Below are 10268 nucleotides of genomic sequence, written 5' to 3' on the forward strand. Positions count from 1 at the left end.
TTTGAGCTGAGTCTTTTCCACAGCTATGAACTGGGGCCTGGGGTGAAGAGTCATTCCTGCTCCGGGCACCGATTACCTTCCAGAATCTCATCATCCCCACTGGGACATCCACTCCATCGCATCAGGGGAGCAGAGGGAATCAAAAGGAGCCCATCGTTTTGCCCGGTGCTATCTAGGCGCCCAGAAATCACATCCTTTTTTTTTTTTAATCTGCTTCTCTCACAAGAGCGGGCATTTTTTCCAGTGAGCGACTTTGTTTTCTGAGATAATCCGGCGGTTGGGGTCGAAGCACAAAGATTGGCTCTCTCTTGTCAGAAGCACAAAGCAGTGGGAGGCGGGGGTGGAGATTGATCCGCAGAGCCTTTCTTCACTGGCAAATGAAAACAAATGGGAATCGCCAGCTGGGTCCCCCCACAATATCCAAGCCAAAAAAATGAAGGCCTATACTTTCCTTTATGGCTGCGAGACCTGGCCCTTACCTTCCCCCTATGCCACATTTGGCTTTTTGTCGCCGTCACCACCTATTAAAATCAAGTGGGGAAAGCAGGATCACAAACAAGTCCACTCATGTCAAAGCACTGTGCAATCAGTCAGTCAATTTGTTGAGCAGAGCACTTATTAATTAATCGCTCGGCAGAGTACAGTAGAATCAGTAGGCATGATCCCTGCCCTTAAGGAGCTTGCATTTTAGTAGAGGAGTTTACAACCTAGTGCTTACTTAAGTACCGTGCTTTGCACACAGTAAGCGCTCAATAGATATGACTGGATGAACCTAGCGGACCCCCATCACATCTTCACCAGGAGGGACACGTATGGCAAATCACCAACAACAGGATGCCCAAACAGCTCCTCTGTGGCGAGCTGAAACGGGGTAACCATAAGCACAGCAGACAGCAGCAGCGCTTTAAAGAACAATGAAGCAAAACCTCAAATGAGGCAGCGGATCAGTCAGCCCAGCACGTAGCCATCAAAAATGGGAAGACCGTGTTGGAGTAGGGGTTTGGGGAAGATTGTGACAGGCAGAGGGAGAAGTGAAAACAGTGGTGGGCCTGTTAGGTAACAGATGCAGCAAGGAGCAACCTACATCCACAAGACGGAGGAGAGGCTGTCAGTCCCGAATTGGGTTCATCAGCCAATCTCATCGTCAGTTCTGTGCGTGCGTGGGCATGCATAAAGAAGTAAACTACACTAACTCTTGCAGAACTCATTCTCTCTTTCCTGTGTTTCAGTTTCTCTTCTGGTCAAACCGGTACTTCTTAACACCCACTTCGTCGGGGGACTGAGGGGGATTGCCACCGGTTCAGTAATGTCCTGCGAAGCCCTTGAACGGACACAGCAAACCCAAGCTTTTTTCCGCCTCGAATGAGGGAAGCAATACAGCAGGACTCTGTTAGAGCTGAAGGCCCCTCCACCATTCACTTCCCCAAAAGCTGGGCTTTCACCGCTAAGCCATCTGCAGCCTGCAACACAGCAAGCCAATCTGCGGTTTCCCGTTCGACTTCACCATAAATGGGCAATCTGTGGCCAGCAGGTTCAGAGGCGACAGGGATGGGGGTGAAAGACACAATCTGAGGGAGGCAGGCCGACCTGTGAGGCAGGAGGCCGAGTGTCTTTTGCATCTCCACTGAAGGGGACCCAGGTCTGGGGCGCTGAAGAATCCAGACTGACTGGAAGGGTGGGGATGAAATGCAGACTTTGAGGACTGTCTCCAGGGAACCCCCTCCGGACTGTACCCTCATTCAGCTAACGACTGGCTGTGGACTTTTAACTTTCGAGTTTGTTCTCTGTGGGGCATAATTCCTCACTGCTTTCCGGAGACTCTTTTTACTCATCATTATTACGGTTGGTATGATCGAATGGATAGGCATCGGTCGATCAACTGAATTTATTCAGCACTTCCTGCGTGCAGAGCACCGTACTAAGCGCTTGGGAGAGTACAGTATAACAGAATTGGTAGACACTTCCCCTGCCCAAACGAGAAATTTGGTTAAAGTAGGGAAACAGAACTAACATGATCTTTAAATGCCTGGATAATATGCTGAAAATATTGCCAGCCCTTTGTTCAATGTAGGTTTTACTGTTTTTCTCTGAACTGGTGGAAAGAACCTGGATTTGGGAGTCATCATCATCATCATCATCATCAATCGTATTTATTGAGCGCTTACTATGTGCAGAGCACTGTACTAAGCGCTTGGGAAGTACAAATTGGCAACATATAGAGACAGTCCCTACCCAACAGTGGGCTCACAGTCTAAAAGGGGGAGACAGAAAACAAAACCAAACAGAAGACCCAGGTTTTTGTTCCAGCTCTGCCACTGGCCTGGGAGGTGACCATAGGCACATCACAACTTCCCTTCAGCTTTCTCATCTGAAAACAGGGATAGACTACCTGCTCTCCCACCCCTTAAATTTTAATGCCCGTGGGCGACCGGGACTGTGTCCGATCTGATTATCTTGCAGGCACCAACACTCTGTACAGCGCTTGGCACATTGCAAGTGTAATTGAGGGGTAACAGGACAATACAACCATAAATCTGATCACAAAATTCAAGCTTGAGTTTTCTATTTATTAACAAAGCTTATGAGCTAAAAATTAAAAAACTCCCAACACTTCGTTTTAGAGGCATATGAGTTCACAAGCAAGAGGCAGTAAAAAGAGACCAAGATCATTTTTCGGTCCAATAAAGAAAAAATTAATTACTCACTTTCCTGTACGGGCATCCTAATAAGGACCAAGGTAGGCATTTAGCTGCACGGCTACTCTTTTCGTGAAGTTGCTCACCTTCCCCAACCCAGAAATTCTGTACCTTCCTAAATCTTGGGTGCTTCACTCCTGGAAGGAAGCAGATGTCTGATTTAAGGTCAGCGTCAGAGGTAACGTTCAGGCTAAAGCCATTCCCTACATAGCTAATGTGTTGTGGGTAGAGTTAAAGATGCCAAACCCATAGAGTGCTGTGGATGCGGAGAAGCCTGAAGCCAAGAATGCAGTTTAGCAAAAGGCCCCACGGTTGCCCACCTACCTAGAGACTTCCCTAGGCCTTGGACTCTGCAGAAGAACATGGTCAGTCATCATCAGCGGCATTTATTGAATTTCTTCTGAATGCAGAGAACTGTACTAGACACTTAGAAGCATACAAAGGAAGTAGAAGACACAGTTCCACTTAAGAAAAAAAAAGAAAAAGGAACAAGGAATATTTCTTCAGCTTTTAGACACCGAACACTCACCTTGTGGTTCCACTGTCACTAAAACACGGGGACATTGAGTCCCAGAAGTCAATAAGGTACAATTAAATTTACTCATTTACTTGCAATTAAAAATTTATTCACTGTCATCGTCATCCTCAGTAAATATTTGCTGAACAGTCACAGTGCCCAGAGGATTGTATCCAGTGTTTCAAATGGGCATTTACCCAAAAAGGTCGGCTTTTTTATCATGACATAAGAATTGTTTTTCAGTGTCTTAGATGTCTTGGAAGGGGGAAGGAAGGGTAATCTCTGAGAATCCAGGACACCTAGGTTCTAAAATCCAGTGAATAGTCTGCCCCTAAGGGGCCTTAGAAGATATTTTAATGTCTGTCTCCCCCTGTAGACTAAGCTCCTTTTTTTTAAAAAAAAATGGTATTTGTTAAGGGCTTACTATGGGTCAAACACCAAGTGCTGGGTTAGGTACAAGTTAATTAGGATGTGCACATTCCCTGTCCCGCTTGTGGTTCAAAGTCTAAGTAGGAGGGAGACCAGGGGAACTGAGGAACAGAGAAGTTAAGTGACTTGCTGAAGGTTACACAGCAAACACTTGCAAAAGCCAGGATTAGAACCCAGGTCCTCTGACTGCCAGCCCCATGCTCTTTCCACTAATTCATGTTGCTTCTCTTTCCCAAGCGCTTAGGACAGTTGGGTAGGGACCGTCTCTAGATGTTGCCAACTTGTACTTCCCAAGCGCTCAGTACAGTGCTCTGCACACAGTAAGCGCTCAATAAATACGATTGATTGAATGAATGAATGCACACAGACAGAGCTCGAAAAATACCATCGATCAAGACATGCAATATCTTGTCAAGGCTTGGTGTACTTAACACATGGTCACATCCATCATCACACTATTCCTTAGGATGTAAAAAAGTAGAGGTGTGAATGGTACCAGTCAAGCACCTACTGAGTACCATTTTAGAAACAGGAAAACTGAGATCATCATCATCATCAATCGTATTTATTGAGCGCTTCCTATGTGCAGAGCACTGTACTAAGCGCTTGGGAAGTACAAATTGGCAACATCTAGAGACAGTCCCTACCCAACAGTGGGCTCACAGTCTAAAAGGGGGAGACAGAGAACAAAACCAAACATACTAACAAAATAAAATAAATAGAATGGATATGTACAAATAAAATAAATAAATAAATAGAGTAAAAAATATGTACAAAGAGGTAGCTTGACAGATAAGAGCCCAAGTCTCTTAAACCTCATCCCCTTGCTCTTCATCTTCCCCTTCTCGGCCCAATTAAACCAGTCTTGCAGAGTGCTTTCAAAACCTTCAGACCCACATCATTTGCATTGATATTCCCCAATGTCCCCCCGGCTTCCTCCCACCCATTCTCCACCCTTACTGCTTCCCCCCACCAGCTCAGAAAACACAAGAGCAAGCTTACCCCCGGCTAACACATTTAAAACTGGTCCACTAGACTGTTGAACATCCGAGGGAAAATTGCTAGGCAAACTTTAGTTTGAGGGCTATTTATATCCTAGAAGTTGGGCCGGAAAATTCTGGTCCCGCCTAAATCTTTGGGGTCTTGGTCAGAACCAGGCCTCTTAAGGGGACCCCCGGGGAGATGGGGAGGAGGCAAGACTGTTGTCGTGGAAACAGATCATCTCAAACTTGGGGATTTTGAGCAGCAAAATTTGGGAAGCAGCGTGGCTCAGCGGAAAGAGCCCGGGCTTTGGAGTCAGAGGTCATGGGTTCAAATCCCGGCTCTGCCAATTGTCAGCCGTGTGACTTTGGGCAAGTCACTTCACTTCTCTGGGCCTCAGTTCCCCCATCTGTAAAATGGGGATTGACTGTGAGCCCCCCGTGGGACAACCTGCTCACCTTGTAACCTCCCCAGCACTTAGAACAGTGCTTTGCACATAGTAAGCGCTTAATAAATGCCATTATTATTATTATTATTATTATTATTCAACAGGAGCTCGGGAAGTCCCGGACTGACCCATCCCCCCATGTATCCTGGGAGGATTCAGATCATGGCTAACCTGGACAAAACTGGAACAGGCCCATGTAACTCCGACTCGGCCAGGTTGCAGGGATCCTGGATTGGATCCTTGGGATTCAGGGTCCATTGGCCACATGCGTGGCTTCCCCGGAGGAGCCACCGATTGAACCTCTCGGGGAATCTAGTGTCTTCAAAGAAAGTCGTGGTCAGAGTGACCCATTGCTTCTGCCACCCTGCGATGCAATTAACTCAAATTCCCAGGAAAACTAGACTCCAAAGGGAACAGAGGGAAAGCAGTGTGACCTAGTGGAAAAAGTATAGGATTCAGAGTCAGAAGACCTAGGTACTAACCCTGGTTCTGCCACTTGCCTCCTGGATGAACTTGGGCAACTAACTTGACTTGGCTAGTGCCACATTTCTTCATCGGTAAAATGGGGATTAAATACTTGTCATTGTCCCCACCTTAGACTGAACTCTGTGTGGGCCAGTGACTCTCGGATCCCTAAACTCTTTGTGGGCAGGGAATGTGTCTACCAACCCTTACAATGTCCTCTCTCATGGGCTTAGTACGATGCTCTGCGCACAGCTAAGGGCTCAATAAATATGATCGATTAGAATCTAGACTGTAAACTCACTGTGGGTAGAGAATGTGCCTACCAACTGTTCTATTGCACTCTCCCAAGCTTTGAGTGCAGTGCCTTGCACACAGTAAGTGCTCAATATTCATTCAATCATATCGACTGAGCACTTACTGTGCAAAAAACACTGCACTAAGTGCTTGGGAAGCACAAATCGGCAACATGTAGAGACAGTCCCTACCCAACAACGGGCTCACAGTCTAGAAGGGGTCAATAAGGGGCTCAATAAATCTCCGATTAGTTGTCCCATATCTACCTCAATACTTGGCACAAAGTAAGCCTTTTGATTAAGTATTATTATAAAGTTCACTGTTATCCTATTTAGGCTAGGATGACGGCCTGCTTTCCTTTGGATCCTGGGCATGCTTATTTCCCAAGGTTGATTTAAACCACCCCGGGGTCTGGCCGAAAAGGAGACATAGCTCTCCTAAGGTAAACCCACCTTCTATGCTCACTGCGCTCTGGGGTGGGTAGCCCTAATTTTTTTTTTTCTGAAGCAGCGTGGCTCAGTGGAAAGAGCCCGGGCTTTGGAGTCAGAGGTCATGGATTCAAATTCCGGCTCCGCCAATTGTCAGCTGTGTGACTTCGGGCAAGTCACTTAACTTCTCTGTGTATCAGTTACCTCATCTTAAAATGGGGATTGACTGTGAGCCCCACGAGGCACAGAGAAGTGACTTGCCCAGAGTCACACAGCTGACAATGGTGGAGCCGGGATTAGAACCCATGACCTCTGACTCCCAAGCCCGTGCTCTTTCCATAGAGCCACGCTGCTTCTCCTTGTATCCCCCCGGCGCTTTGAACAGTGCTTTGCACATAGTAAGCACTTAATAATAATAATGATGGCATTACTGATGGCATAATGATGACAGGGAAGCAGCGTGGCTCAGTGGAAAAAGCACGGGCTTTGGAGTCACAGGTCATGGGTTCTCTCTGTGCTTCAGTTATCTCATCTGTAAAATGGGGATGAAGACTGTGAGCCCCCCATGGGAAAACCGGATCACCTTGTAACCTCCCCAGCGCTTAGAACAGTGCTTTGCACATAGTAAGCACTTAATAAATGCCATTATTATTATTATTATTATTAAAATGGGAATTAAGACTGTGAGCCCCCCCGTGGGACAACCGGATCACCCTGTAACCTCCCCAGCGCTCAGAACAGTGCTTTGCACATAGTAAGCACTTAATAAATGCCATCATTATTATTCTTAAAATGGGGATTAAGACTGTGAGCCCCCCCTCCCCCCGTGGGACAACCGGATCACCCTGTAACCTCCCCAGCGCTCAGAACAGTGCTTTGCACATAATGAGCGCTTAATAAATGCCATTATTATTATTATTAAAATGGGGATTAAGACTGTGAACGCCCCCCGTGGGACAACCGGATCACCTTGTAACCTCCCGAGCGCTCAGAACAGTGCTTTGCATATAGTAAGCGCTTAATAAATGCCATCATTGTTATTATTAACATGGGGATTAGGACTGTGAGGTCCGTGTGGCTGATCACCCTGTAACCTCCCCAGCGCTCAGAACAGTGCTTTGCACATAGTAAGAGCCTAATAAATGCCATTATTATTATTATTATTATTAAAATGGGGATTAAGACTGTGAGCCCGCCCCCCCCTTCCGTGGCACAACCTGATCACCTTGTAACCTCCCCAATAATTATTATTACTAATAATGATGTCAGGGAAGCAGCGTCGGGTCTTCAACGCCCCATCGAAGTCCACAGGTGTGAGGAAACCGCGCGCGTCGCCGGTTGCCCGGGAACGGCGCAGGCGCAATGCGCGCGCGCGCGCTGAAGGGCGCGGCGGGAGCCTCGTTCAAAGTCCACAGGCGTGAGGAAAACGCGCGCGTCCTCGGCTCCTCGGGAACGGCGCAGGCGCAACGCGCGCGCGCGCGCTGAAGGGCGCGGCGGGAGCCTCGTTCAAAGTCCACAGGCGTGAGGAAAACGCGCGCGTCACCGGCTCCCCGGGAACGGCGCAGGCGCAACGCGCGCGCGCGCCTTGAAGGGCGGGGCAGGAGCCCCGTCCAAAGTCCACAGGTGTGAGGAAAACGCGCGCGTCGCCGGCTCCCCGGGAACGGCGCAGGCGCAACGTGAGAAGCAGCGTGGCTCAGTGCAAAGAGCCCGGGCTTGGGAGTCAGAGGCCATGCGTTCAAATCCCGCCTCCACCACTTGTCAGCTGTGTGACTCTGGGCAAGCCACTTCATTTCCCTGTGCCTCAGTGCCCTCATCTGTAAAATGGGAATTAAGACTGTAAGCCCCCCGTGGGGCCACCTGATCACCTTGTAACCTCCCCAGCGGTTAGAACGGTGCTTGCACATAGTAAGCGCTTAATAAATGCCATCCAAAAAAAGGGCGGGGCGGGAGCCCCGTTCAAAGTCCAAAGGTGTGAGGAAAACACGCGCGTCGCCGACTCCTCGGGAACGGCGCAGGCGCAACGGGCGGGCGCGCGCGCTGAAGGGCGGGGCGGGAGCCCCGTCCAAAGTCCCCGGGTGTGAGGAAAACGCGCGCGTCGCCGGCTCCCCGGGAACGGCGCAGGCGCAACGTGAGAAGCAGCGTGGCTCAGTGCAAAGAGCCCGGGCTCGGGAGTCAGAGGCCATGGGTTCAAATCCCGCCTCCACCACTTGTCAGCTGTGTGACTCTGGGCAAGTCACTTCACTTCTCTGTGCCTCAGTGACCTCATCTGTAAAATGGGAATTAAGACTGTAAGCCCCCCGTGGGGCAACCTGATCACCTCCCCAGCGCTCAGAACAGTGGTTTGCACATAAATAGCGCTTAATAAATGCCATAAAAAAAGGGCGGGGCGAGAGCCCCGATCAAAGTCCAAAGGTGTGAGGAAAACGGGCGCGTCGCCGGCTCCTCGGGAACGGCGCAGGCGCAACGGGCGGGCGCGCGCGCTGAAAGTCCACAGGTGTGAGGAAAACGCGCGCGTCGCCGGCTCCCCGGGAACGCGCAGGCGCAACGTGAGAAGCAGTGTGGGTCAGTGGAAAGAGCCCGGGCTTGGGACTCAGAGGCCATGGGTTCAGATCCCGCCTCCACCACTTGTCAGCTGTGTGACCCTGGGCAAGTCACTTCACTTCTCTGTGCCTCAGTCACCTCATCTGCAAAATGGGAATTAAGACTGTGAGCCCCCCGTGGGACAACCTGATCACCTTGTAACCTCCCCAGCGCTTAGAATGGTGCTTTGCACATAGTAAGCGCTTAATAAATGCCATCAAAAAAAAAGGGCAGGAGCCCCGTTCAAAGTCCAAAGGTGTGAGGCCTCCAGGAGGCCTTCCCAGACTGAGCCCCCTCCTTCCTCTCCCCCTCTCCACTCCCCCACCTTACCTCCTTCCCTTCCCCACAGCACCTGTATATGTGTTTGCATGTATTTATTACTCTATTTATTTTACTTGTACATATCTGTTCTATTTATTTTATTTTGTTACTGTTTTGTTTTGTTCTCTGTCTCCCCCTTCTAGACTGTGAGCCCACTGTTGGGTAGGGACTATTTCTATATGTTGCCAGCTTGGACTTCCCAAGCGCTTAGTACACTGAGAGCTCATCATCATCATCATCATCATCATCAATCGTATTTATTGAGCGCTTACTGTGTGAAGAGCACTGTACTAAGCACTTGGGAAGTACAAATTGGCAACATATAGGGACAGTCCCTGCCCAACAGTGGGCTCACAGTCTAAAAGGGGGAGACAGAGAACAAAACCAAACATACTAACAAAATAAAATAAATAGAATAGATAGGTACAAGTAAAATAAATAAATAAATAAATAGAGTAATAAATATGTCCAAACATACATACATATATACAGGTGCTGTGGGGAAGGGAAGGAGGTAAGATGGGGGGATCATCATCATCATCATCAATTGTATTTATTGAGCGCTGACTGTGTGCAGAGCACTGTACTAAGCGCTTGGGAAGTACAAATTGGCAACAGATAGAGACAGTCCCTACCCAACAGTGGGCTCACAGTCTAAAGGGGGGAGACAGAGAACAAAACTAAACATACTAACAAAATAAAATTGATTAGATATGTACAAGTAAAATAAATAGAGTAATAAATATGTCCAAACATATATACATATATACAGGTGCTGTGGGGAAGGGAAGGAGGTAAGATGGGGGGGATCATCATCATCAATCGTATTTATTGAGTGCTTACTGTGTGCAGAGCACTGTATTAAGCGCTTGGGACGTACAAATTGGCAACAGATAGAGACAGTCCCTGCCCAACAGTGGGCTCACAGTCTAAAAGGGGGAGACAGAGAACAAAACCAAACATACTAACAAAATAAAATAAATAGAATAGATATGTACAAGTAAAATAAATAGAGTAATAAATATGTCCAAACATATATACAGGTGCTGTGGGGAAGGGAAGGAGGTTAAGATGGGGGGATGGAGAGGGGGACGTTCTTCTTCTTATTA

This window comes from Tachyglossus aculeatus (assembly GCF_015852505.1).
Source record: "Tachyglossus aculeatus isolate mTacAcu1 chromosome 12 unlocalized genomic scaffold, mTacAcu1.pri SUPER_6_unloc_1, whole genome shotgun sequence".
NCBI lineage: Eukaryota > Metazoa > Chordata > Mammalia > Monotremata > Tachyglossidae > Tachyglossus > Tachyglossus aculeatus.